At 35.9% G+C, this 27,223-nt stretch overlaps 1 protein-coding gene across 2 annotated transcripts in view; it reads left to right on the plus strand.

The window, feature by feature from the left end:
- The window catches only part of PCDH11X (protocadherin 11 X-linked), a 955,366-nt gene that overhangs the window by 203,532 nt on the left and 724,611 nt on the right, over positions 1–27,223 (plus strand). The window lies entirely within an intron of this gene.

Raw genomic sequence — 27,223 nt, forward strand, 5'->3', positions numbered from 1 at the left:
CTCATGGTTTGTCATTGGGGCGCTAGGGAGTACGGATTTGGGCATACTTGTGGCCAGTGCAGAATTAATGTAGAACTCCACAGTTGCTTTGACAATGTACCCTGTATTTATTTCTCAATAGTGCACACACTGTGACTCTACTTCCTAGTGCTTGCACAAAGGCATTGCTTGTATTGGTGGAATGTGTGAAGTGATATTCAGCTCTGTGTAATACAGCACTTTCCATATTAATGGTGACAGTGAGAGCAGATTGTTATGGAAAGTACATATCCATTGAACATTTAGGTGACTGAAGGGGTATTATGTCCAGTGGAGGTAGGTTCTTTCGAAGAAGATTTTACAAAGTTGAGACAAAACAATAGCTTAATAAACACAGCAAATGACATTTTTAGAGAAGCAGAAGTAAAAGGGAAAATTTACAGTAGAAAGCACCATCCTATCTAAACTGATGGGATAACACTGAAGTGGACCCAAAAACCCTGTAAACAGCATTTGAGATTTAATTGAATTTAACCATTGTAAAATATAGGTTATCGATGAGACAAAAATTTAAAACAAACAGTTTGCAAGGTGCAAAAGTACTGTCAAGAATGTCAATTGCTAACGTTTCCAACCAGATTCTGTATTTACAATTTGGGTAACGAAGTAAATCATCCAGCTTCTTGGATTCAATTTTTTCTTTTATAAAATGAGTTAAATTTAGATAATTATAAATATCCACCCAGATATATTTAATGTGATAACCAGGATAGTTTCACCAGGAAAATATAGGCATTTGATGACTTTCCAAAGGAGAAAAACATTGGTAAGGACTGTAGTGATTGGGAAGTTTTTAGGAAAGAGATGGAATTTAAACTACATAGATCAAAGGTGCCTAATCATCTGGCTTAGTTTTCAGAGGTAGACAATAAAAGTGAAACAAGCAGGGGAATTTTAGTAAGTTTAATAGGTTGAGTGGTCCACCCTTAGCTGACTTATTCCAGTTTTAAAAAAAGAGATAATTTGTGCTTAATCTATTATGTGCAGCATGCAATTTACTGATGTTATCATTCTTTGATGTAAACCCGCATTATGTTCAAAGTTTGGATTTATAAATATACTGAGAATAAAAGGTAATACTAATGAAACTAAAAAAAAGAATTTAGGTCTGATGTCAGTACCTATTTACCGTACGATCATGAGAACTGAACACCTGGTATGTCAGAAACTTCTTATATTTCACTTCATGATTACATATTTTAGAATATTTTGTGATTTAAGTATATCTTTTAAATTTAATATATATGTATATATATTTAATAATTTTATTTGGGCTCATACAACTCTTATCACAATCCATACATGCGCCAATTGTGTAAAGCACACTTATACATTCGTTGCCCTTGTCATTCTCAAAATTCACTTTCTGCTTGGGTTCCTGGAATCAGCTCCTCATTTTCCTTTTTCCCTTCCCTTTCCCTCCCTGTTACCCCCTCCCTCATGAACCTGTAATACTTTATAAATTATTATTTTATCTTTTCTTACACTTCCCGGTGTCTCCCTTCGCCCACTTTTCTGTTGCCCATCCCCAAGAGAGGAGGTTATATGCAGATCCTTGTGATGGGTTCCCCCTTCCTACCCCCACCTTCCCTCCCGGTATCACAAAATTTAAAATGTATTTTGAACATGAGAAACATTGCAGGAGAATTTGAAATGCTAGTCTTCACCTCTAAATGACATAATCTTTTCTGATGTGTCATTTTTCACTCTCTAATCTTGTCCAATTGGTCTTTTTAGTGGCTACTTTATAAATCACTCACTTTTATTCAAAATACATCTTTATTAAAGTTTCTTTTTATATCCTGATCTCATGTTCTACCTATAAAAACTTAGCGTTTAATTCTTATAGTTTAAATTCCATCTGTTTCAAAAACCTTCCAGAAATCTCTAACCTCCGTTGATTTATTTATCTTCTGAAATGTTACAGTGCCAATTAATCAAATATTTTAAATGAAATTCTCTAGTATGCCACCATAAATGTATCTCCATATATCTTTAAAATAATATTACCTTATTTTATAGGAAAGAAAAGACTGTGCTAGATTGCCACATCTTTCTTTAGCAGCATGATTGAATGCATAACTATCGCTCTATCAAGGCGTCTGGCCCACAACCTAAAAATTAGTAAACAATGAATCTTACTTCTCAGGTGGAAATGGTTACTAGCCAACCATACTGTATTAGCACACTGTATTAAATATGAGAGTTCCTAAATATAAAATTACCCTTGCCACCAGAGTGAAAGTCATCTGAAAGTCAGCAAAGGGCAACCTTGATTGGCTGTGGACCACTGTGTAGGAATACTGTTTGAAGTAGCTCAAACTAGCAGAAATGCATTTCTACAAATAGTAACAGATTTTATATGAATTTCATTTTCTGCCAGCTTGGAGAATTTGATTTTATTTTCTTTCATGTGATATTTAGTCATAACTCTAATATTTAAGCATTCATAATAGATTGAGAAGTTGTTTGCATAATGCATATTAAGAAAAATGAGGCTGACTTTCTTTGGACAAAAATTAGTATCACAGAGGGTTTCTAAATTTGGAGATTCTGAGCATTGGATTTCCATTTTAATTAAATGTTATTTGTGTTGAAAATGACCTCCTTGGTGCATGAGATTTTTTATGGTCTGGAATTCATTTCTATTAGGACTCAATTTTAAATGAAATTACTACGACTTGTGAAAACATCATTTTGTCTTTTTGTAATGTTTTCATCCCACCAATCACATAATAAATAGTCAATCAGTATGCATGGCTATTATCTCATTGAATTCATAAAGTTGTGAATCAAATCCCATTTTCAGTTGATTCTCAGCTAAGGGCTCACAAATGTCTGTTGTATTATTAGTCTCCAGCAGCCCTAATTGGGAGAAACACTTATAGTTGCTTCTCAGAAGTTTCCTGCTGGAGTTGTAATGGAAATTGAAGAAGTAACCCCTAGAGCTGTTCTGCGGTATTGCTGCTACAAGCGATATTACCATAGGCGTTGTAACTCCTACCTTCTGCAAGTGCTAATTGTCATCAGACCCAGTTGCAAAAAGAAGATCCTGCTAAGTAACCCAATTCCATTTCCAGCTTTTCTGTTCTTGTTCTCCAATTTCAAAATGTGAGTTGTAGAAATTTATTTTGCAGCAAATCTTCTTGAATGTCTACAACTCCCCCCCAAAAAAGTTAAAAATACACTCTGGAAGTTCTATTGCTGTAACTTTTAAGAGTGCACATTCCAGATAAATACAGTAAATGAACTGAAGATTCGTTTATTTGATATTGTGTGTTACTAATCAATATTCCTTACAATCTCTAACACTAGACTCATTGGTATCAAGTCCATGCTGCCTCCTAATGACTCCCGTGGGTTTCTGAGACTGTGACTATTTATAGGAGCAGAAACCCCAGTCTCTCTGCAGTGGAGCTGCTGATGGTTTTCAACTACCAACCTCGTGGATTACAGCCCACTGTGGAACCACCACACTTAGAGGCACGAGCACTTGCCTTTTACTTTGGAACATAGTGTTAGGGAGAAGTTTTACGAAAGCACCTTGATAGCTTATTTTAAAAATATTCAAGTTCAGCATTCATCAGCAAATGCTTTGATTCCTCCTTACCTTAAACAAGATTGTGTTGCTCATGTACTGTAGGCTCTTATTAAGCCTCCCTTCACTCGAGATGCCACCCTTTTCATATAATCCAGCTTCCCTGAACATACGGATTGAACAAGTATAGGGAAAGAACAAAATTTGTCATTTATTCATTGTCTTAGGTCATTGGGAAGACTCATTTTTCCTGAAAAGAAGATTGTGCTTGTCAACTTAAAGAGCAATAAAGCAGCAAAAACATGACTAGCATAAGACAAAATGAACCTTGAATGCATTATTTGAATTGTTATTTTAGAAAGAATTAAAGATAAGTTTGCTTTGTGACATATCAACCAGTAGATATCGAGCCAAAATTCAAGTAAGGAGATATAGAAAGACTTTCAAGAGGGAGCAGATTGAATATTTTAAGTAAAATACACCCGGCTGAAGCATAACTGACAAGATTTCTGAGTTACACTGATGCCCTTTTCACTAGTCAACTGGACATTGGAGAAAAATATTTAAAAATCAACCACCAACAATAACTGTATTTCACATGAATACCTCATTTTATTTTCACTGTGGCTTATGCTCTGCAGATACTATGCTTTTTATTAAAGGCTTAAATTCGGCCCTTACGTACGTCTTTTGGCCTCACTTTCTCTAAAGTACGTATATGTTTGTTTTGTGACTCTATGTCACATTTTGGTAATTCTTACAGTATTTCAATATATCTCATAGCACTATTCCACCCTCAGTAGACTATATGTTCAAGGTAAATTTTATATACCCTGAAAAAAATGGTATGGCTCACTTTATTGTGGTAGTCTGGACCCCAAACCAGCAGTTTTTCCCAATGTGTTAGTACAGATAAATAAAATAAACAAATCCACGGATGCTCTTATGTGTGTAAAAGGGGGCTTTACATCAAAGAATAATTGTATATTAATCCTAGCTTAGTCTAGATCAAGTCCATAAGTCCAATATTGGTCCCTATGTGCAATACCAGCCTATAAATTCCTCTTCAGACTTATGCAACACACGCAATGCCTGCTGAATGCAGGAAGATCAAAGGTCAGTAGGTGGAAAGTCTTGTGGATTCAGTGGTGGTAGAAGAGTCCCAGAGCTCCTCCAGCTCCAGGGCTCTGGCTCTATCAGAATAGCTCCCTGTGACTTGTCAACAGAAATGTCTCGCAGGGAGAGTATGTATGTCCTACCTCCAGCGAGCTATTTATCTCTGTAGAGGATTCAAATGACATCAAGCAGCAACCTGATTAACAGGCTAAACTCCACCCCTTCATTCTTACTATTCTCAAATTGGCACCAGCTTATGTAACTACAACACCCAGGTATGCTTGCATTGCTAATTCTCATTGGTGGTTTAACTACAAATATGAATATACTTGTTCTTGAAATTTGTATCTTTTTCCTTCATGCATTTTTAGTATCATGTCATTATGTTTTATTATTGGACAAGGTCTGATATCCATATGATTAGCTATTTTTCTTTTGTTTGATCTATACTCTATAATTGGACAGGAACCAAGTCAAATCAGGTTGCTCTAGTGCCACTATTTAAGAGGGGGTCTAGAAGTTAACTTTGCTTCTTCTAAAGTTGTGTAATGTAGTTTTGATAATAGTAAATTTTCACATGTACAAGAGTCAAAAATTACTGTTTATTAAGAAGATGATATGGAATTAAAATTTGCAGTATTAAGAATATTATTTTAGCTATTATTCTTGGCACATATATGGATAGAAATGATGAAAATACTATCCATAAATGCTAATAAGATGGACTTCAGTAGAAAATGACAGTGACCCAATTTAACACATAATGAATTTTATTAACTATTCATGGAAATAATAATACATTCAGGATTCATGCTTTTCTGAAATTATTTAGAGAGGTTTAAGTTATTTTTTTGTAAAATATATAAAATAAATGTTCACAATAGTAATTTTGTTAATAGGTTGACTATAAATATTCAGTAATGCCCAATAAACCCCCTTTTCCCCTTACTTTTTTTGGAGACTCTGCCATCTCTTACCACCATCCGTGCCTTCATCCAGTGTGTCAAGTACATTTGTACATATGCCGCCATCATCATTTTCAAAGCATTCTCTTCCCACTTGATCCCCTGATATCAGCTCCCCATTTCTTCCCCCCCCTCCTCCACCCGCCCTCTCCCACGATCCTTTGATAAATTATAGATTATTATTTTCATATCTTACATCATCCTCAATCGCCTTTCACCCACTTTTCCATATTCATCCCCCTGGGAGGGGATTATAGATTGATCCTTGTGATCGATTCCCCCTTTCTTCTCCCACCCTCCCATAATCCTCCTGGTAGCTCTACTCTCCTTGTTGGTCCTGACAGTTTTGCCTATCCTGGATTTCCTGTGTTGCGGACTCTTATCTGTAGCAGTGCGCATGTACTGGTCTAATCTGATTTGTGAGGTGGAATTGAGGTCATGATGGTGGGGGCAAGGAAGAATTAAGGAGCTGGAGCAACGTTGTGTGTTTCGTCGGTGCTATATTGCACCCTGACTGGATCCTGTCTTCCCTGTGACTCCTCTGTGAGGAGATGTCCAATTGTCTGATGTCCCCACCCGCAGGAACATCAGCGTAAACCCTGGAGGAGGTAGTGGGAATTGGGGGGACAAGAGACACGAGAAATGGAGACAAGACAGCAGTCTGATCAAGTCTCGTTTATTGAGTAAATGGCAACAGCTTACATAGGCCAGGGAAAGGGAAACAAGCCACAGGTGTTTTCCTGAGAACAATAAATGGGGGAAGCAAGCTGCAGGTGTTTCCCTAAGAACAATGACCGCAGAAAAAACAGTTCCTGTGGAAAGTTACAGAGCTCAGGCAACAAAGATCAAGACAATGGCCGGGCCTCATGGCTCCCGACAGTCTACAGATGGGCTTTGGGTCTCCACTCCATGTCTCCTTCCCCATTCACATTGGTTATAATTTTGTTCTGGGTCTTAGATGCCTGTTGCCTGATCCCATCGACACTTCATGATCACACAGGCTGGTGTGCTTCTTCCATGTGGACTTTGCTGTTTTTCAGCTAGATAGTTGATTGTTTATCTTCAAGTCTTTAAGACCCCAGGTGCTATATCTTTTGATAGCCGGGCACCATCAGCTTTCTTCAGCACATTTGTTTATGAACCCATTTTGTCTTCAGTGATTTTGTCGGGAAGGTAAGCATCACAGAATGTCAGATTGCTAGAACAAAGTGTTCTTGTGTTTAGGGAGTACTTGAGTCGAGGCCCAATGTCCATCTGCAACCTTAATTCTTAACAGATAGATATGAGTACATAGTTCTATTCACCTCTCATTATATATATATATATATATATACAAACAGATGTATATGCCTGTATTTAGATCTCTATGAATGTCCTATTTTACAAGATTGTCCCCAGATGGTTAGATAAGTGATCATGCCATTTAATGAGGGTATGTTCAAAAGTATTGCTTCTATGGTTCCAGTTCATACCTACAGGTTTTATTACAAACAAAACATGTTCAAACGTGCCTCTGCCAAAAGTGGATGGTATCAGACAAGTTCTCTCAGTATGATATTTGACTTAATATCATTAGAATGCCTTCAAAATAAGGTGTAATAAAACACAGTGGCCCCTGAGGGGATGTGCTAGTTCAGTGAAATTCAAAGCAGACCAGTCAGCTCTGGAGAGAATTTTTTGAGATTCTGAAAAGTGACAATATTGTTAGCTTTTCTGGAAGAATACACGACAAACATGGGATCTCATTATGAAGAAATTTCCAGAAAATTGAAAGCTACACTGGAGAGAAAAAGATTTGGAAAATTGAACCAGTATTTTTTTTTTCTATTAGACATTGCACTAGTTTATTCTCCAATGGTAGCAAGGGCTGTTCTATGACAATTTCGTTGGAAAACTTTATCCCATGCACCCTAAATTCCGGATCTTGCATCTTCATACTTCCTTTTGTTACTCAACGTCAAAGGTAATTTAAGAGTAACATGATTGTGTCCCCTGAGAATGCCCAAAGTGCTCGTTTAACATGTTGTAAATGAAAAGCACAAAATTCTTCTAAAAAGGGGTAGAGGAAAAAAGGAAAATAAGCTGATTCCAGAAACCCAAGTGGAAGGCGAATTTTGAAAATGATGAGGGCAATGAATGTATAAGGGTGCTTTACTCAAATGATGTATGGATTGTGATAAGAGTTGTATGAGCCCCAATAAAAAATTATTTAAAAAAGGGGGTAGAGGGATAGAAACACTATCCTCAGCAGTGTATAGGCCTAGATGGAGTAGAATATGTTGGGAAATATTCACACTTTGGTATTTTTGATTAATAAAGGTTTTATAATTTTTCTAGCAAATATTTTTTACTTACTTGTATGTCACCTTTTATTGCTAACGAATATGATGAATAATATAATATCTTAAAAATAGCTGCACGTAAACGACTTAAAAGAAAACTATGATGGTTATACTGTACCGCATCATACTTCTTAAATTTAAAATAAAATGTTCGCATCATTTTTCTCCAGATTCTTCTTTATCAGTAAGATTTGCATGTCCTGTGTTTAAAATACTTACAGAATATAGAGGTTATATTCACTTATCAGTGCAACATACAATGTGAAATCCTCAGCAGTAATAGATTGCTCATAAAAAGAAATGTAAATGAAGGGAAAACTAAAGAACTGACTTTAATTTCAATGTACCAAATCTTGCTATCATTATGGGCCACTGAATTTTTTTCTTACAGATAGTTTTACATAATGATAATAGGTATTGAATTTGAAGTAGTCTTAGTATTTTAATGATGCCCAAAGAGGAAATAGTATTGTATTATTAAATACAAAACAAATAAGAAAACAAAGTTATGACAATTCTGTCTTTTAAGAAGACACCTAAGAAATCCCAGAGAAAATTTCTTCAATGCCCTAAAAAATTCAATGCTATCGAATCAATTACAACTCATAGTGATCCTGTAGCATAGTGTGGAACTGTCCCTGTGGGTTTCTGAGACTGTAACTCTTCATGGGAGTACAGAACCTCCTCTTTCTCCCCTGTAGGGCCATTATTAGTGGGAATTGACTCTGGCAGTGGGTGGATCATAAGAGTTAGAGATAAAATAAAATGAAAAAGAGAGAATGGGAGAGAATACAGAATAATAGGCAAAATTGTCATGATTCAGAACATTTTTAGTTTTATACTGTTTGTATGATAAAGTTCATATACAATATAAAATATTTCATATTGTAGTAAAGTCTATGCATACAAACACAATGTATTTTTCATGTATGTAAACATTGTGGATGGTCCCTTGTAAACTCACTTTTGGAGATCTTCTTCCTTTCCCTTGGCGTTGTTGGCCAAAATGAGAATTAAAGGACCTGCAATTTAGATGTGCAATTCAGAGCTATGATTTTGTTGACAGCAGGCGTTAAGTAGACTGTCTTCTAGTAACATTGTGCATTAAACTAAGAGTGTGATTTCTGTTTTAACAACTCAGAAAGAGAAAAATTATTCTGCTTTTTGTGATGAGAAAATGGGATGCATTTTTAACCTTTCACCAGGTGATAAATAATAATGCCAGAAATTGGACAAGTTTTTCTGACTCTGATTCCATTTTCTTTTTAACTTTAATCTACATGGTAAATAAGAATTTGGCATACTAAAGTGGACGGAAAAAGAAACCTTAAAATATGAGTTGAATAAACATAATTTCACTGTAATAAGAAATTTTGGGATATATTTTAAATCTGCTGATTGTTAGAAGTGGTTGTTTGTGGGGTTTATTTTCTGTATATTCCCTATGGTGTGGTTTTATATTTTTTCAGTGGGCTCATATTGCTAATGATTATATTCAATCAGTGTGCAAGAATACCCATTAAAAAAACCGAAATGCCAATGATTTGAGAAATTGTATACAATATTTCCACATTCCCAAATGATAATGTACCTTATATTTTTTTCTGTAATTTGTTATCACCTTTGTTAATAAAGCTGCCATAGGAAAGTAAAAAGAATCTACCCAAGATCTCAAAACTGGTCTGTGTACCATTCAAATCCTAGGCTTCAGAGATTAGGCTATGTCTCTTTATTGAAGCAGGCATTATTTTTAAGTTGTTTTGTTTCTAGATTTCATTTTGTGCAGCCTTAGCTTAATTATCCCAAATTTAAAATGTAATATTTATGTTTATAATAATGTTTCAGGCATGCTTAACTAAATTACAACTTCAGGTTGTCACCAAATCCCTTTATGATCTGAAAAAACGTGTGTGTGCCCTTCTTAGAAAGTCTTATTTTACAAAATTTGATAAAATTTAGCAATTTTGAAGGTTCTAATTTACCACAGCGCATTGATATCTGCAATAAAGCATTGTGATTATGACATATACTATAAATATTAAATGAGATGCTCTAGTTCAGTTATACTTTGTGCATTCAAATATAACATAGAAGTATAATATGAAATTATTAAACTTGATTGTTAGAATTCATACAGATAAGAACTAAAAAATATATACTTTAGCTATTTTATGCCTTCCTATTTGAAAATATGGAATCTTCAGTTTCAGCAGTGAACTTTGACATTCTATTTGAAATATACTCAGAAAAGATGACAGTTATATTTCCCTTTTTCCTCCACATAAATAATGATATAATTTCTGTTCGATAAAATGATTTTTACTATTCAAGGATACATCTTGTAATTAAAAAGCTCTACAACCTGATTTTATAATAATAGAACTTCCATTATTAGCTAACGGGATATATTTGACATTGAAAAAAAGTTTCTAATATTTTGGCCATCTCAAAAATTACAACTTAATTATGTAATAATTTTGTTGACTTCAGAGAAACGGTCTTTGCATGCCCAATAGAAACATTTACAAATGTACATACATGTGAAAGCAGCTTTCCCTGCAACCATTTGCACTACAAAATTAGTATTTAAACAAGACATTGCTCATTTTATGTGCATTTCCTAGAAGACAGTGTCTTAGAAAATAGTGTTAGATATAAAACTGCTGTGATGATTTAGTAAGGTAGCATCACATTATTAAAAACCAATATGCCATGTTTAGGCAGTAGTAAGTATCTAGGTTATAAAGATGATCAAAGAAGAGTTTTTCTCTCTGACAGCATGGTATACCATAAAAGTATATTAAGAGTATGGTGTACATAAGACTGTAGACTGGATTTATCTGTTCCAATTCCTGCTATATCATCTGGGATAATTTATTCAATTTCACTGGGGTTCGCTTTTCATTTCTGTAAAGTAGGTATAATTGTGCCTATCTTGCATGGTTTTAATGAAAGTTAGCATTCAGCAAAGTCCATATTGTAGTAACTCGAAGATATTCAATAAAAATGGTTCTGATAATTCTTTTGCTTTCTTTTCAAAAGCATCAAATTCCATAACATTATAATGGGTTGGGCACGGCAGGGGGCCAAAACAAAACAAGGAATACTGTGAATCAGAAATCAGCATAATGGGGTGCACAGCAAATGTGGTAAAGAAAGCTGATGGTTCCCATCTACTAATAGATATAGCACCTGAAGTCACTGAAGACAATGAGTACAGAAGCAAATGGGGTGAAGAAAGCTGAGGGTGCCTGGCTACCAAAAGATATAGTACCTGAAATCTTAAAGACCTGAAGATAAACAAGTAGACATCTAGCTGAGAGACAACAAAATCCCCATGAAAGAAGCATACCAGCCTGTCCTGACTTGATCTCTGAGGACAAATAGGGTGCATACACAAATATGGTGAAGAAAGTTGATGGTGCCGGCTGTCAAAATATATAGAATCTGGGGTCCTCTAGACTGGAAGATAAACAAGGGGCCATCTAACTGTAAAACATCAAAGCCCACATGGAAGATGCACACCAGCTTGTGAGATGATAAGGCGTCGAAAGGATCAGTTGTCAGGCATCAAAGACCAAAACAATTGAATTTTGGGGTAGTGCAGAGTGGGCACCCAGGGCCCATCTGTGGGAAATTGGACATCCCCGTGCAGAAGGGCTGCTGGAAGGAGATGAGTCAGTCAGGGTTCATTGTAACAACGATGAAATATGCAATTTTCCTCTAGTTCTGGAATGCTTCCCCCCCCCACTATCATGATCCCAATTCTACCTTGCATATCCGGTTGGAACAGAGGATGTCCACTGGCACAGATAGGAACTGGAAACAAAGGGAATCCAGGACAGATGAAGCCCTCGGGGTCACTGGAGAGAGTGGCGATATAGGGAGGGCGGAGGGAAGGTGTGGGAGAAAGGTGGAACAGATTCGGTCTACATATAACCTCCTCCCCCGGAGGACGGACAATGGAGAAGTGGGTGAGGGAGACGTTGGATGGTGTGAGATATGACAAAATAATAATAATTTATAAATTATCAACTGTTCAGGGGGAGGGGACGCGAGGACCGAGGGGGAAAGTGAGGAGTGGATGCCAAGGGCTCAAGTAGAAAGCAGGTGTTTTGAGAATGATGATGGCAGCATATGTACGAATGTGCTGGACACCATTGATGTATGAATGGATTGTGATAAGAGTTGTATGAGCCCCTAATAAAATGATTAAAAAGAATAAAAGAAATAAGCATAATGGAAGAAGTTGCCTAATTTATAAGTGTGATTGAGAATACTTTTTAGAGCCTCTATAGAGTTTGGGTTTAAAAATTAGATCAGGGATTTGAGATCTTGTCTCTTATTAGTTGTGTGGTCCTAGGCAATTTACTGTAACTTAATTTCCTTATCTTTAAAATTAGGGTACAACAATAATTACTTAATTGAGAGTAAACATGATAGACTGTATTGATGTTACCAACCACAAAGCTTCAGTCCATAAGCTTCCAAAGACCAGTAGATACTTGAAATTCCTCAACATGTTGTGAAGTCCAAAAGCAGGCATGAAAATAAGGCATATAATTTGTAAAGTGTCATACAGATGCTAATTACTGTTGCTATAATACAAACTTTTTTGAAATTTTATCAATTTTACTTTGATAAAGTCATTGGGTAAGGTAAAACAACATCTTTTTTTATTATAAGAAAACATTAAAAGAAACAGTAAGAATACATGAATGCAAATAAGAAAAGAAAATTTTCTCTCATTTTTTTACATTAGGGGGGTTTTATCTGATCTTTGTATTCAAAGGGACCAAAGAATTCAATTTTGAATGTCTGAGGTCATTATTATTTAAGAAGAAAAATCTGAAGAATTTTGCATATTTCAGTAAAACAAAATAATGCAAATAAAGCTGTTTAGTGCATCTAGGAGTTTCCTGGAGGCTGGGAAGTTCATTTTAATTCTATTAAATGTTTCCTATAGTTATTTATATTTGTGAAAATATACAGCAATATGCATTATGTTAACCAACTGTAAATTAGGAAGTTTTGTCAGTTACACAATGATTTCAGTCTTGAAGATAAATTGTTCACTGAAACTAAGGCTGCTGAATTCAACATATAAGTGGTCACATGATGATGGAGTTTTACCTCTGATGATAACACAGCATTTTCTTCTTTAAAACAGTTACCTCACCTTTAGAGAGCAATTTGTCTTTTATAATTAATGGATTAGACTCTTAAGTGACAGATTTTTTTGTGTGGTCTATAAACTAGTTGGCAGAATTCTGACAGTGAACAGTAAATGTTAGACAAGCCCTTGATATTTCTCTGAGGAGTTGATTTGTTCAATTTTAAAAATCAAAAGCTTAAATGAAATTGGGAAATATAAACTTGTTTTACTTTTTCTATGATCATTTCTCATGAACTATCATATATCAATCTCAGAGAAACTGTTATCTACATACATCTACTTTAAATATTAAATCAAATATGTAGTTTATAAAGGTTCGATATTGGTAGTATTTCCAATTTCATCACTTGTTTATTCTTAATTTTAGAAGAGGAAAAACTTTCTGTTAACCTTTTTATTATTTATTGCATAAGGTTGATAGAGCAGATAAATTTTCCATTTAACAAAGTTTGGTGTCCTTGGTATGGCTTTTTGATCCATAATGTTGTGAAACACTAATAGAGGAAATTGATCAATTTTGATATTCCACTGGGTATATAATTGGCTATCTTAGAAACAAGAAGAAAGATAATCCTGTGGCCATTAAAAAAGAAGAATCATAATTGGAGGACAGAAAGTGAGCACAAAAAATGAAAAATATTCAACTGATTACATTCTAGAGCGCTCACTTATCAGGTAGGGCCAGCAAAGGCACCAGAAGCCTCAGCACCAAGAAAATGAGGTGGACTGTTCAACTTCCCCGCTTCATGGAACTCAAGGAACAAAGTAGAGGCCTAGAGAACAAGTGGTGAAGAGGTCAAGGACCTTTCCAGAAAAGGTCCTTGAGAATAGGAGCTGTGAAAAAATAATTGCATCCTTAACATTTTTCAACTTTGTTATCTTCCTTAATAAGCACCATAAATGTGAATATTGTCTGTGAGTTATGTGTGTCATTGCAATGAATTATCATACCCAGAAGAGAAGGAATCAACCTGTGCTAGCATGGAGTTGGATTCTTCTCTCTGTAGCCATTTAAGTTCAGTTGTTCCCCATGCAAATTCCTCAACAATTAATATATATTCTGTTTCATGACATTGATTGCAATCCGCACGATACAACGTCACACCTCACTTCCTCCCTATGCTTCCTATTTCCATTCTTCCTACACTTTGTCTTAGAGTAAATGCTGCCCTTTTGATAGATTTTTAAAAAGGAGAAACTTTAATAGATGTAAAATAAATGATATATCTTAATGCTATGAAAAAATCATTAAGAGACAAGTTAAAATGAAAAGCAATGGCCTTGCTTAGTTGCAGATCAATCTCATAGCCAGTCATCCTTACCTATTTTGGCCTTACTTGCATATTTATATGTCAATTACTTTAACGAAAATATGCATGGTACATGCATGTTGAATAAAGATCATGCATTTGGTATTAGGTGAAAATATTTGCAAAGCTCGACTCTACTCATGGAGACCCCATGAGAACAATTGTTCCAGAAGCTTTCTCATCTATTCTCTGATCTTTAGTGTTTACTGGGTCAAATTTTTTCTTGATATGGTGTCAAAATCATACTGAAAGTCTTACTTTTGCTCTCATGGACTTCTTTTAATTTTATTTATATTCAACATTTCATCTTGAACTTGTCTATGAGTAATTGATGACTTGCTTCACATGATATACAGTTGCCCCATGGCCTTATTCTATTTTTTAATGGTATTTGATAATATTTTAGGTGAAAGTTAATACAGCAAGTCATGTTCCCCTTTAACAACTATTATACCAACTGTTCTGTGCCATAGATTAAAACTTTTACAATGGGTCGATCATTTTTATTATTTCTATTCATTTTGTTCTTTTTCCATTGATGTATTATTCCTACTATTCTTTGACATCTCATATTTGCCTTTGTGTAACTGTTGATCATTTGATCTCATATAATTAATTGTTGGAGGAGCCCTGGTTATGTATTGGGCTGTTAACTGTAGGGTCTGGAGAAAGAGGAGACTTTCTACTCCTAAAGAGTTACAATTCCAGAAACTCCCAGGAGCAGTTCTGTCATATCCTATAGGGTCCCTGTAAGTAGAAACATTCCAATGGCAGTGAGTTTGGTTTTATTTGTGTGTTTTTTAATACACTTATTGGGGGCTCTTACATCTCTTATCACAATCCATACATTCCTCCAATGTGTCAAGTTCATTTGCTGCCATCATCATTTTCAAAGCATTCTCTTCCCACTTGAGCCCCTGATATCAGCTCCCCATTTCTTCCTCTTCTCTCCCCGCTCACCCTCCCTCACAAACCCTTGATAAATTATAGATTATTTTTTCCATATCTTACATAGTCCTCTGTTGCCTCTCACCCACTTTTCTGTTATTTATCTCCCTGGAAGGGGGTTATAGTTGATCCTGGTGATTGATTCCCCTTGTGTATAGGAGGTAGGCTGGTCAAGGTGTTTCTTGGTGGGTGACTAATTAATCCCCTGTGCCTCTGCTTACCTTGTAGCTAAAAGCATTGCCAGATAACTCAGTTCTTTATGACCTAGCAGCTAAAAGCAGTGTGAGATAACTCAGTTGTTTATGACCTCTTTAAGGTTCTTTTGAACCCTGCATGTCATTGTGCTTATCTTAGAATGTAGTGCTTTTACTATTCAAGGGTTTAGACAGTAAAGTTTTCCATGGATAAGAGGTTCAGAATGTTTTCAGAGCAGGCGCTTTAATGTTTCTTTTGTAACCATTCCCTTGTAAGAAGAGTATAAAAACCAAGCTTCGAATATACTCAGGACTTCAGTCCATCAGACTGTTGTCCTCCCACTCCCATACTTTGTGTGTATCTTTCTTTTCCTTTCATCTCCACACCTCATTTCAGATGCAGCTTGATATGGGATAGCTGGTCTAATAACCCGAACATCTGTTCCCCCCACCCTCCTCTAATCCGCCTTATTGGCCCTGAGGGGTTTGTCTCTACTGGATTTCCTGTGTTGTGGACTCTTATCTGTAGCAGTGTGCATGCGCTGGTTTAATCCCATTTGTAAGGTAGAATTGAAGTCATGATAGTGGGGTGAAGGGAGCACAGAAGAGCTAGAGGAAAGTTCTGTGTTTCATCAGTGCTATACTGCACCCTGAGGGGCTCATCTCTTCCCTGTGACCCCTCCGTGAGGGGATGTCCAATTGTCTACAGAGATTTGGTTTTTTCAATTTGAGTTAATTGTTTAGAGGAGCACACTTCTCAAGAGTGAAAGTACTGATTTTATAAACCATTGTGTTACTTGTTTGAAAGGTGACCTGCAGAAATACCTGCAATTCCAAGTGAAGGGAGTCCGTACACAGAGGCTCAGAGCTTCCTTTCCTCTCCATTGGTCCAGTTAACTTAGTCCTTTTTAAAATTTGATTTGTGTTCTACATTTTTCTTCCATTCTATCTCAGATCTCTTATTGTATCCTGGTCATAAAGGTCTGTAGTGTTAGGCATCATCCAAATCTTCTTGTCTCAGATTAGAAGAGATTTTGGTTCATGTGGGCTATTAGTCCTGTGGACTACACTCTTCTTTGAATCTTTGATTGTATTAATTTTCTTTATCCGATAGTAATAAACCAGTAATTATATATTTAAATGCACTGACCCATTTTTAATTGATATTAGCATCCCCATTGATTTGGTTCCTATATATTCCATTAGGGTAGATCTATGTGGAATGTCCCACTTTTATGCTCTATATATAAAATCTCAGCCAGATGCTGGAACAGCTTTGAGTATGTAGTTTAAATTCCACCTTTTTCTTAAAACACTCTCAATCACTCCATTCTCAGCTGATTTCTTCCTCCTCTCAATTTATGACACCAATTAATCAAATAATTATAATTTTGTGTATTAATGAGTCTCATTAATCTTAACTCATTTAATAGGAGAAAAAAGTTGAGTACTGAAAGCAGAATTATTTACTCACAGTTACTCAAATTGAAAATGCAGAACTGGGTTTGAAACCATAGCATTTGACTCACTTTACAGTACATTTATTTCCACCTCACAAACATTAAAATGTTGCTTTAATCTTTTGCCACAACACTGATCTATATTTTGCAATTATATTATCAACTCAAGTTCCAAAGGCTGATATTTTTCTTTCCTTTTATTTTTTAAATTGAGAAATTTAATTTTTAAAATAATACTTTTATTGACATATTTTATATTTTCCACTATATCCATTCACATACAATTCTGTTGCCCAATCCCATAGGGTGAGATTATACAATCATCAATGCTGTGAGTTCCCCTTTTCGCCCCTTCCACCCTCCATTCTCTTCATAGTTTTATCCAGTCAATTTAGTTATCACAGTACTTTCTTATGTACTTTTTTTGCTTTCTTTACATCTGCCACTCTAAAAATGTCATCCTCTCTATTAAACTTGTTTTAGTACATCCTTGTAAAAATCTTCTCTAATAATCCATCTCCACACATCGTAATACATGCTCCATTCAACTTAATATAGGATAGAATGCCAGAAGACAACCCTCTCAATTTGAAAAGCACTCAAAATATGACTGGTGATGATCTGTGTCTTCAAAGGAGAGTCGACCTTAATAGCATGAATAAGGAAAAGCTTTCAGGACTTCATTTGCTGATTTTCGGTACACTGTAAACATCCATTAATAGTCACAACATGGAATATACCTGGTATCAGGAGGGGGGAGGTGATAACTAGGCTAAATGTACTGATATTCTCACATAGGATGAGGTGGAACATTGAGGAGGAGGAGTAAGTTTATTGATTTGAAAGATGTAAGATGACTACAAAATAAAAGAACATATTTGGGAACGGTTAATATAGGTGACTTAGGACTCTAGGGTCACAATAGACTGTCCCCCAAAATGGATTTTGAAAACTGTAAGGAAGTACATACTTACCTTATAGTGGCATACTTCATCATATCCTGCTTTCTTAAATTTAGGATTTTAACAAAATCAAAATATTTGCTTTGCATCTTAAAATTTTTAAAAAATTTCCTTGCTCGTTAAGTATAGTTTTGATTTGGCACAGACAGTGTAACCAGATAGAATTTTGAAGTCGTAACTGTTTCCCATATTTATGGATATTAAATGTCCTCTTTTAGCTTGGAATATTTTAATTTTCATGTGAATCCTTGTTTCTCTTCAAGGCTATACATCTATAATTTCTTATTACAAGCTCATTATATGATGACTTATTTGTTAGGATGTACAGGGGTGTACCTCAAAAAACAACAACAACGGATTCTCATTTGTGTTGTTTTATGTGAGTGGTTGAGGTCCAAAGGTCAGATTGTCACTCAAGCTTTCTATTTAGAGATTCTGAAAAGATTGCATAACAGTGAGCAGCAAAAAAGGCCTGACTGTTGGCAGATAGGGGACTGGTTTGGCCACCAAACAATGCAACTGCTCATGCAGCCATCTCAGTGATCCAGGTTTGGCAAACAAAACAAAACAAAACAAAACCGAAAAAACAGCATGCCTCTTAGGCCCCACACGCTTTACTCACTTAACCTCGCTCTGTGTAACTTATTTTTGTCTCTGCGAATGGAGAGGGTCATGAAAGGACAGTTATTTGATGATGTAGAAGTGATGATGAAAAAATTAGGGAGTTGCTCTCAGCCATTCAGACGTATGCGTTTGAAAAATATTTCCAAGAATGAAATCACAGATTTGGCAATGCATTAAGTGTAATGGAGAGTACTTTAATTGTGATAAGTTTGTGTTATAAAAAATTAGTTACAGCTTTTAAAAATTTATTTAATTTTGGGGAGCCCTCATAAGGTTGATCTGTCATTTTAACTTCTCTCATTACTCTTCACGAAATATGGACCTGACTGCAGAACTTAAATGTCTTTGCTTAATGTCACAAAGGCAATGGACGCAGTTTGATATGATGAAGATTAGAATTGCTGCCCGGCTATCAAAAGATATAGAGTCTGGGGTCCTATAGGCATGAAGATAAGCAAGTGGCAATCTAATTGAGAAACAACAAAGCCCACGTGGAAGAAGAACACCAGCCTGTGAGATCACGAGGTGTCAAAGGGATCAGATATCAGGCATCAAAGACCAAAAAAAATCATAGCATTGTGAATGAGGGGGAGTGCAGAGTGGGGACCCAGGGCCCATCTGTGGGCAATTTGACATCCCCTTGCAGAAGGGCCACAGAGAGGAGATGAGCAAGTCATGGTGCGGAGTACCAATGATGAAACATACAATTTTCCTCTAGTTCTTGATATCTTCCTTACCCCCACTATCATGATCCCAATTATACCTTATAAATCCGGCTGGACCGGAGGATGTACACTGGTACAGATAGGAACTGGAAACACAGGGAATCCAGGACAGATGCATCCCTCAGGATCATGGAGAGAATGTCCATACATGGAGGGTGGGGGGAAGGTAAGGGAGAAAGGGGGAACAGATTATAAGTATCTACATATTGCCTCCTCCCTGGGGGACAGACAGTGGAGAAGTGGGTGAAGGGAGACGTCGGACGGTGTGAGATATGACAAAATAATAATAATTTATAAATTATCAAGGGTTCATGGGGGAGGGGACAGCAGGGAAGGAGGGGAAAATAAGGGCTCAAGTAGAAAGCAAATGGTTTGATGATGAGTGAAATAAATGTGAAAAAATGCTTGACACAATGGCTGTGTGTATGGATTATACAAGCCCCCAATAAAATGATTTTAAAAATTTCTTCCAGCCTTTGCTTTTTTGTTCTGCTGTTATTTAGTTTAGTCTTAAATATATTATACTGCGCCTGTTATGCTATTAAACTACATGTTCAATTAACCTATTCATTAATTATATGATATATATGAGGCATTCTATGTCTATTCCAAGAGTACCTGTAATTTAGCATTCACTTTTGAGGTAAAACAATTCACTGAATCGTGTTACATTTAGTTGGGGTGACTTTTATCACATGTAGTAGCTTTTAACATTATTTTTAACCATATTACCTCAGGATGGATTTGTGATAAAGTTAGCTTGGGTGACGAAAAACCATATTAGTTCTCTTCTTTGGTTTTGAGATAAACACCTTCATTCAATTAATTCTTTTTGTTACCCATTAGAATTCCGGTTCTGTCCAGTGATTATCCAGCCCTCAGAATGAAGCCTCTATGCTTCCCCAGTTATGTTGCCCTCCTTTCAAGTCTAGGATACCCTGTATGCAATTTTCATGGCATAACATGGTCATAGATAATATTTATATTTAGTTATAGATTGAATGAATGAGGGAATCAAGTGAATAGATCTTTACAATTATGTGGAATTTTCATTAAAAATCATTCTTAGGTTAAACTTATTTTTGACGTTTATCACGAACTGTAAGAAAATCTCCTCAGCCCACCCACCAAAAATGCATACACTATCGACCATTAACAAATAACTGTTAAAGTAAACACAATTTTGACTGAGGGTATGCAATTTTCTTCTTTGCCAATGCCAAACTGTAGTTCAAATATATGTCAAAGCAACAATGGCTTATACTTGTCAGTATCTTTTCACAAGTTTCACTCAGTGACAGTGCTTAAGGGACAGATAGTCCTCTCTTATTTCTTCTTAGCCAGTACTGCATTGCTAGTGATTTTTCTGATTTCCTGGTCTTTAGGCAGAGCTGGAGTGGTTCCATTAGCCACTCAGATATAAATGTTATTAATTTCCCTTTTAATTCCCCAGTTCTTCATTCCCTAATTCAAAGTTTCATTGTTATTTCTCTTACATATAATTAACAAACTGGCATTCCTAAAGTAAATTCTGTTCTAAATAGTGTGTGTCCATCATATTTTGTTGGCTTATTTTTTAGTTAGTTTTAATGTCTTTTACAGCTTAACACATTTGCAAGTTTTCCAGATCTTTGAAAATCATTTGGATTTGTTACCTTACACTATTTTAACCTAATATCCTAAATAATATTTCCACTTTCAATTCTTCAGACCATTTTTCTTAACTTTAACCTCCATAATATTCCCATCAATAAAATGCCCATGATCGCATAGCCTTACTTTATAAATCGTTTTTGCTTCCCTGTTGCATCCTGGGTAAGAACAAACAGTTTCACAGGGCAAAAGCAGTTTCATGGTATGGTTTCGATCTAATTTTTTCTGCTTACTTCCCTTCCACTTTTTCTGGAAATGTATGCTTGCACAACAGTCACCAATTGAGCACACCGCATAGTATATTTAGCCTGTATGTTCTTTCATGTCCTTGTCTTTTATGTGCACTTCATTCTGCACACTACAACTTTCTGTTCTAATTATCAACTCTAACTCACGGAATAATTCCATTGAAATAGCTTCCTGAGTCTCCTGAGCAGTAGATTCTTTTTCTGGGGACACCAATAACACTTTACTCATAGCTTTCCCTTAAGATCTAATCATAATGCGTTTTAACATTTACATGCCTCAGTTCACTGGCTATGTAAGCAACTCTGTGAGAGTAAAGTTGGAATCTGATTTATTCTTGTATCACCTGTATCCAGTCCAATGTCCACATCATAAGTGGGAAGGGATGATAAGCCATGTCTCTTGAACTTTGAAACAGATAATATTACCCCTAATTATGTTCTCGTTCTAGCTGTTATCCTTATACTTGTCTGTCAGATCTTCAATTTCTTTCTTCTGTTACATTTCAATCTTACTCTTGGCACTGGGCTTATTCACAGCTGTAGTCTCTGATTTTTGAGATGATGATAAAGATAATATACATGCTAATTGTTATGCATATACACATTTCAGTTTAGTTTGGTGCCAGCAGAAGAGACAATGGCTGATATCATTTTTCTGTTTCCTGCATTTTTTCTGGCACTTTTCAGGGACATTGACAATTCTAGAGATACCTGTAATGATTTGCAGGTTACTGTATGTGTAATGCATTATTTTATATCTATATTCATTATACAATATAAGCCCAACTTTAAGACAGTTTTGTCCCAAAAAACGAATTGTTCAGTGTAGAATTTAACCAAAATGAAATAAACTGATTTTCTTATACCCCTTAATCATTATTATGAGACATTGTTAATAGTGTCCAGATAAGATTTTAGTTGAATATATGGTTTAATTAGTCATATCTTTATTTGCACAAATGGGAAGAGGGTATTTTTTGTGAATGAATAGCCATAACAAAATTCAGTTGGTTCATTTTTGATAGAACACACACTTTCTAAAATATTACATCTGCTATTTAGCAAGTTATGGAATACGGAAGTGACAAAGTTATTGAGGTTTAAATTAACATGTAATTGTATTGTTTAACTATATTACAGGAAACGATGCTTTTTTCTGTCATGCAAAAATCTATCATGTAATCTCCAGTTTTATGTATAGCACTGACACCATATTTTCCAACCACCGTTATGATTTTCTTTGCAAAACCAATGACTTGTTCGTAGAAAATATACTTTAAAACAACACAAAAAGCAACTACCTACATGGACTTCACCCGGTGAAATACACGGATATACAGTTGATGACACCTATGAAAAGCAATGCTGGAGAAGCTCAATAGCAGCAGCTAAAATCAGACCAGCAGCTGACTATGGAATAGACCATTACCTGCTCATCTGACATGCAAATTTAGGCTAAAACAGTGCCAGGAAATTTGGAAGATATGACCCAGAGTATGCTCAAGTTATAGAACAATACCACTAATATTGTATCTGGTAGTTACATAATCTGTTGTTTGTTTGAGGCTTAAGAATGAAGGGGTGGTTGTAGCCTGTCAATCAGGTTGCCGCTTGATGACCTCTTTTGGAGGTGCTACGGAGATAAATAGTTCGTTGGAGGCAGGACGCTCATTGCCTCTGATGAGACACATGGAGCTATGCTAGTGCTCTGAGCTGCAGGAGCCACTTAGAGCCCACTGCCAGCACTGAGATGATTAGACCGCCCTTGGATCCACAAGACTTTCCACCCACTGGCCCACGATCTTCCTGCATTTTGTGTCATTGCATGTGTTTCATGAGTCTGAAGAGGAATTTATAGATTAGCATTGGACATAGGGGCTAATATCAGATATATGGACTTGAGATCTAGCTGGGCTGAGATATTTTCTCAATATTCCGTTGATCTTGCATGTAAAACCCTTTCATATACATATATGCGTATCCATGAATTTTTTTTCTCTAGTCTACACAGCCTAACACATTGTACAACCGGAAAATTTGGATTAAACCATGCAACAAGAGTTGTAGCAACAGATGACAGGGAACTTCCAGAGTTCCTGACTGGACCCAGAGAGGATTTGGAACAAGGGTTATCAATCATGGATGTCAGATGGATCTTGGCTGAAAGCAGAGAATACCAAGAAGATATTTAGTTGCTTTTTACTGACTATGTGCAGCCAATCTATTGTGGGGACCACAAAAAACTATGGATATCCTTGTGAAGGATGTAAATTCCAGAACACTTCAATATGCTCATGTGAAATTTATGCATGGCTCAAGAGGCAGTTGTGCAAACAGTACAAGGGAATGTTGCATTCAGTACAGTAGAACCCCGGTACTTGAAAGCATCAGTACTTGACATAATCTCATTTTGGCGCAAACTGTCAAGGAAATTTTGCATTGGAGCATGGACAAAAGATCGGAATCCAACCCGACGCACGTGATTTTTGTAAACAAAAGCAGTTTATGTTTTGGTCACTCGGCAATAGTTGGTGTTGTTAGTACTTTTGCGGCTGTGTTCCAAGCACTTTGGTATAATTTTCTTAGTTTTTTGTGTTTTGGGGTACTGTTTTTATATAAAACACAAGGGTTATAAGAAAGAGTTTTTTGGAAAGAATCATCATGATAAGGAACTGGTTAACCGTGCTATCGATATTATTGATGATAATTTAGTAAACCCTTTTTTGAAAACAGTTAAGGAAATGCAAACAGCAGACCATATTAGACAGATTTTTTTTTAAAGAAAGAAAGCCAGCCAGGTCCTAGTGAAAAAAAGGCAAAGAAGGGGGGGAAAAACTGACCAGCAGCTACCATTTGATTTTATGGAAGGGATTCCCCTTCCAAACAATGACTCTCCCTCTCTCTCTCCATACCTCCTGTCCGCATCCCTGTCCACAGATCCAGATCCTCATCAGTCTCAAAGTACGGGCCAAACTGTAGTTGTTAAAAACATTTTAATGTTGTATTTCTTATTTAAATTACATTACTTAACATTGAACTTATTTACTTGGAAATTTCTGTGCATGTTTTGTATAGAAAGGCAAAGTTTGTATAAAAACTTGGTGGTTGAGCACAAATTAATCCATTTTCACTTATTTCTTATGGGACAAATTGATTTGGAACTCGACTGCATCACATCTCGATGTTTCTTATAGAACAGATTAGCATCGCGGTCTGGGGTTCTACTGAATTTTGTATTGAAAAGAAGGGAAAATAAAATAAAATTGGAACTAGATTAATTTGTTTATTCAATAAATATTGATTTCCTGTTATGTTTGAAGCTCTATGGACATCTCTCGACATGCACTGGGCATTTCTTCAATGTTGAGTAACTTAGAGTACTATACTATTATATCAAGTGCTTAGTAGCTAATTGTACAGTGCTATTTAACTGACAAGTTATTTTTGCTGTCCATGGCTACCCTTTTGCTGTATACAAAATAAGGAAAAATAAAGAACCATGTTTCATCAAACTATAATCCAGTTCACTATCCCCACTAATTTTCTTCTCCCCCTTTCCCTTCCACACCTTCTCCTCCTCCTTTCTTTCTCCTGACTTCTGCTTTCTTTTCTTGTATTCAAGAGAAAATTGACTTGTCCTTGTAGTGAGGAAGACTAGCAAAGGAAACTCCATTTTTGTAGATGCTGAATGACCTTCCCCCTCCCATCGCAGAAAAACCCATTAGTGATTGGTTGTAGAATGTATTCTCAAGTTCTCGATATCAGAACATTGTAAGTAATAATATTGTTCCTTTTGATGTTGTAACCAGGAACCAGTTTGTTATAATCAATGCTGTACCCTGTAACGCTCGTTAACTGTAAAGAATAGTAAGGTTAATTTTGCTTTCTAACCACGCTTGCTTAAGTCCTAGACAAATGATAAATGAGTTTTTGCCTTTAAAGATGGACTGAAATGTGCACTCATGACTGCAATCAAAGTATTGTTTTTGGATCCTAATAGTCCAGTTATAACCAAATAAAGACTCTTCTAAATTATTAAGACATTAGACTGGCTGTCCATTTATTTGAACCCATAACAGTAGTATATATTATTCACCAAGGATCCATATTTATAGTTCCTTAAATGGTTTTGACATCTACCGTAACCCAACATCAGCTCAAAGAACATGGATGGCTAACTGATATATCATCTACTTCCTGCTTTTACTTCACGATATAATTCATTACTTAGAAAAATGTATAGGTATTTAGGGGTGTAGTGCAGCTATAAACAATAGATATTTTCACTCTCATAGTCCTAGACACCAAGTATATGTTGGTTAGGTTGATACCTTTTAGAGGTTCTGAGGGACAATATATTCCATTTGTTTTTCTCTCCCAGCTTCTGGTGACTGCTGGCAATAAGTGGATTTCTCTGGCCTGTAGCTGAACCACTATAATCCCTGTCATTGTCTTAACACCCCTTGCTAAACTGTTTCTCAAATCACTGGCTTTTACTAATAAGGACACCTATCACTAGATTTTGGGACCACTCTAAATGTGGGATGATAGCATCTCTAGAGCCTTAACTTATTACATCTTCAAAGATTTTTTCCCACATAATTTGCATTAACAAGTTCCAGTTAGAAGTATTGTAACTTTTTTTACAGAGCAGATGATAAGTTTTACAGAAATAAGTCTTCTATAAATCAGTGATATTCTTTAATCTTAGAGTTTTTATAGTAGCATTTTTAAATCATAAGAAAATTTAAAATAGGTGCATGATGACTATATATAATTTTACTATCATTACTTTATAACATAATTTTGTTTCTTTGATCAGAATAATATCATTCTGGACATTTGTTAATTTTCAAATAAATTATCTTCTAGAATTTAATTTCAAAAACTATTTATTTATTAATTTTAAACATATGTATTTCATTAAAATATTTTTGTCAATTTGTCATTCATTCTATTTAGTCTTTTATTGTTTCCTTTTCAAGTTAAATAATACTTGTTTTAACTGCAAAAGTGAACAATGGGATAACATTTCCAGGGGGAATGGGAGACAGGGGGGCGAGGGAATGGAAGTGGGTGTTAACAAAACCAGGGACAAGGGAACAAGTGACTGAAATTCGATGGCAAGGAGGGTGTAGGGGGTCTGGTAGGACTTGATCAAGGGCAATGTAACCAAGAGGAATTCCTGAAATCCAAATGAAGGCTGAATATGATAGTGGGACAAGAGGAAAGGAAAAGTAAATAGAGGAAAGAACTAGGAGGCAAAGGATATTTATAGTGATTTAGATACAGGCATGTACTTATGTAAATGTATTTATATATGATGATGGGGAAATAGATGTATGTACATATACTTATAGATTTAGTATTAAGGAAGCAGATGTACACTGGGCCTCTACTCAAGTACTCCCTCAACACAAGAACACTTTGTTCTAATAATCCGGAACTCTGAGACGTTAACCTTCCTGACACGATTGCTGACGATAAAGTGGGTACATAAGCAAATGTGGAGAAAAATGCTTATGGTACTCGGCTATCAAGAGATATAGTGTCTGGAGTCTAAAAGACTTGAAGATAAACAAGTGGCCATCTAGCTGAGAAACAACAAAGCCCACATGGAAGAAGCACACCAGCCTGTGTGATCACGAGGTGTCAATGGGCTCAGGTATCAGGCATCAAAGATCCAGATCAAAAGAATCGTAATTGCAATGAGAGGGGGAGTGCAGAGTGCATTCCCAAAACCAATCTGAAGCAATTGGACATCCCCTTACAGAATGGTCGTGGGGAGAAGTGGGTACAGTCAGGGTACAGCATCGCACTGGTGAAACATACAGTTTTCCTCTGGTTCTTTAATAGCTGCCCCCCTACTATCATGACCTAATTCTACCTTACAAAACTGGCTAAACCAGTACATGGGTACAGA

The sequence above is a fragment of the Tenrec ecaudatus genome, chromosome X (assembly GCF_050624435.1).
Source record: "Tenrec ecaudatus isolate mTenEca1 chromosome X, mTenEca1.hap1, whole genome shotgun sequence".
Taxonomy (NCBI): Eukaryota; Metazoa; Chordata; class Mammalia; order Afrosoricida; family Tenrecidae; genus Tenrec; species Tenrec ecaudatus.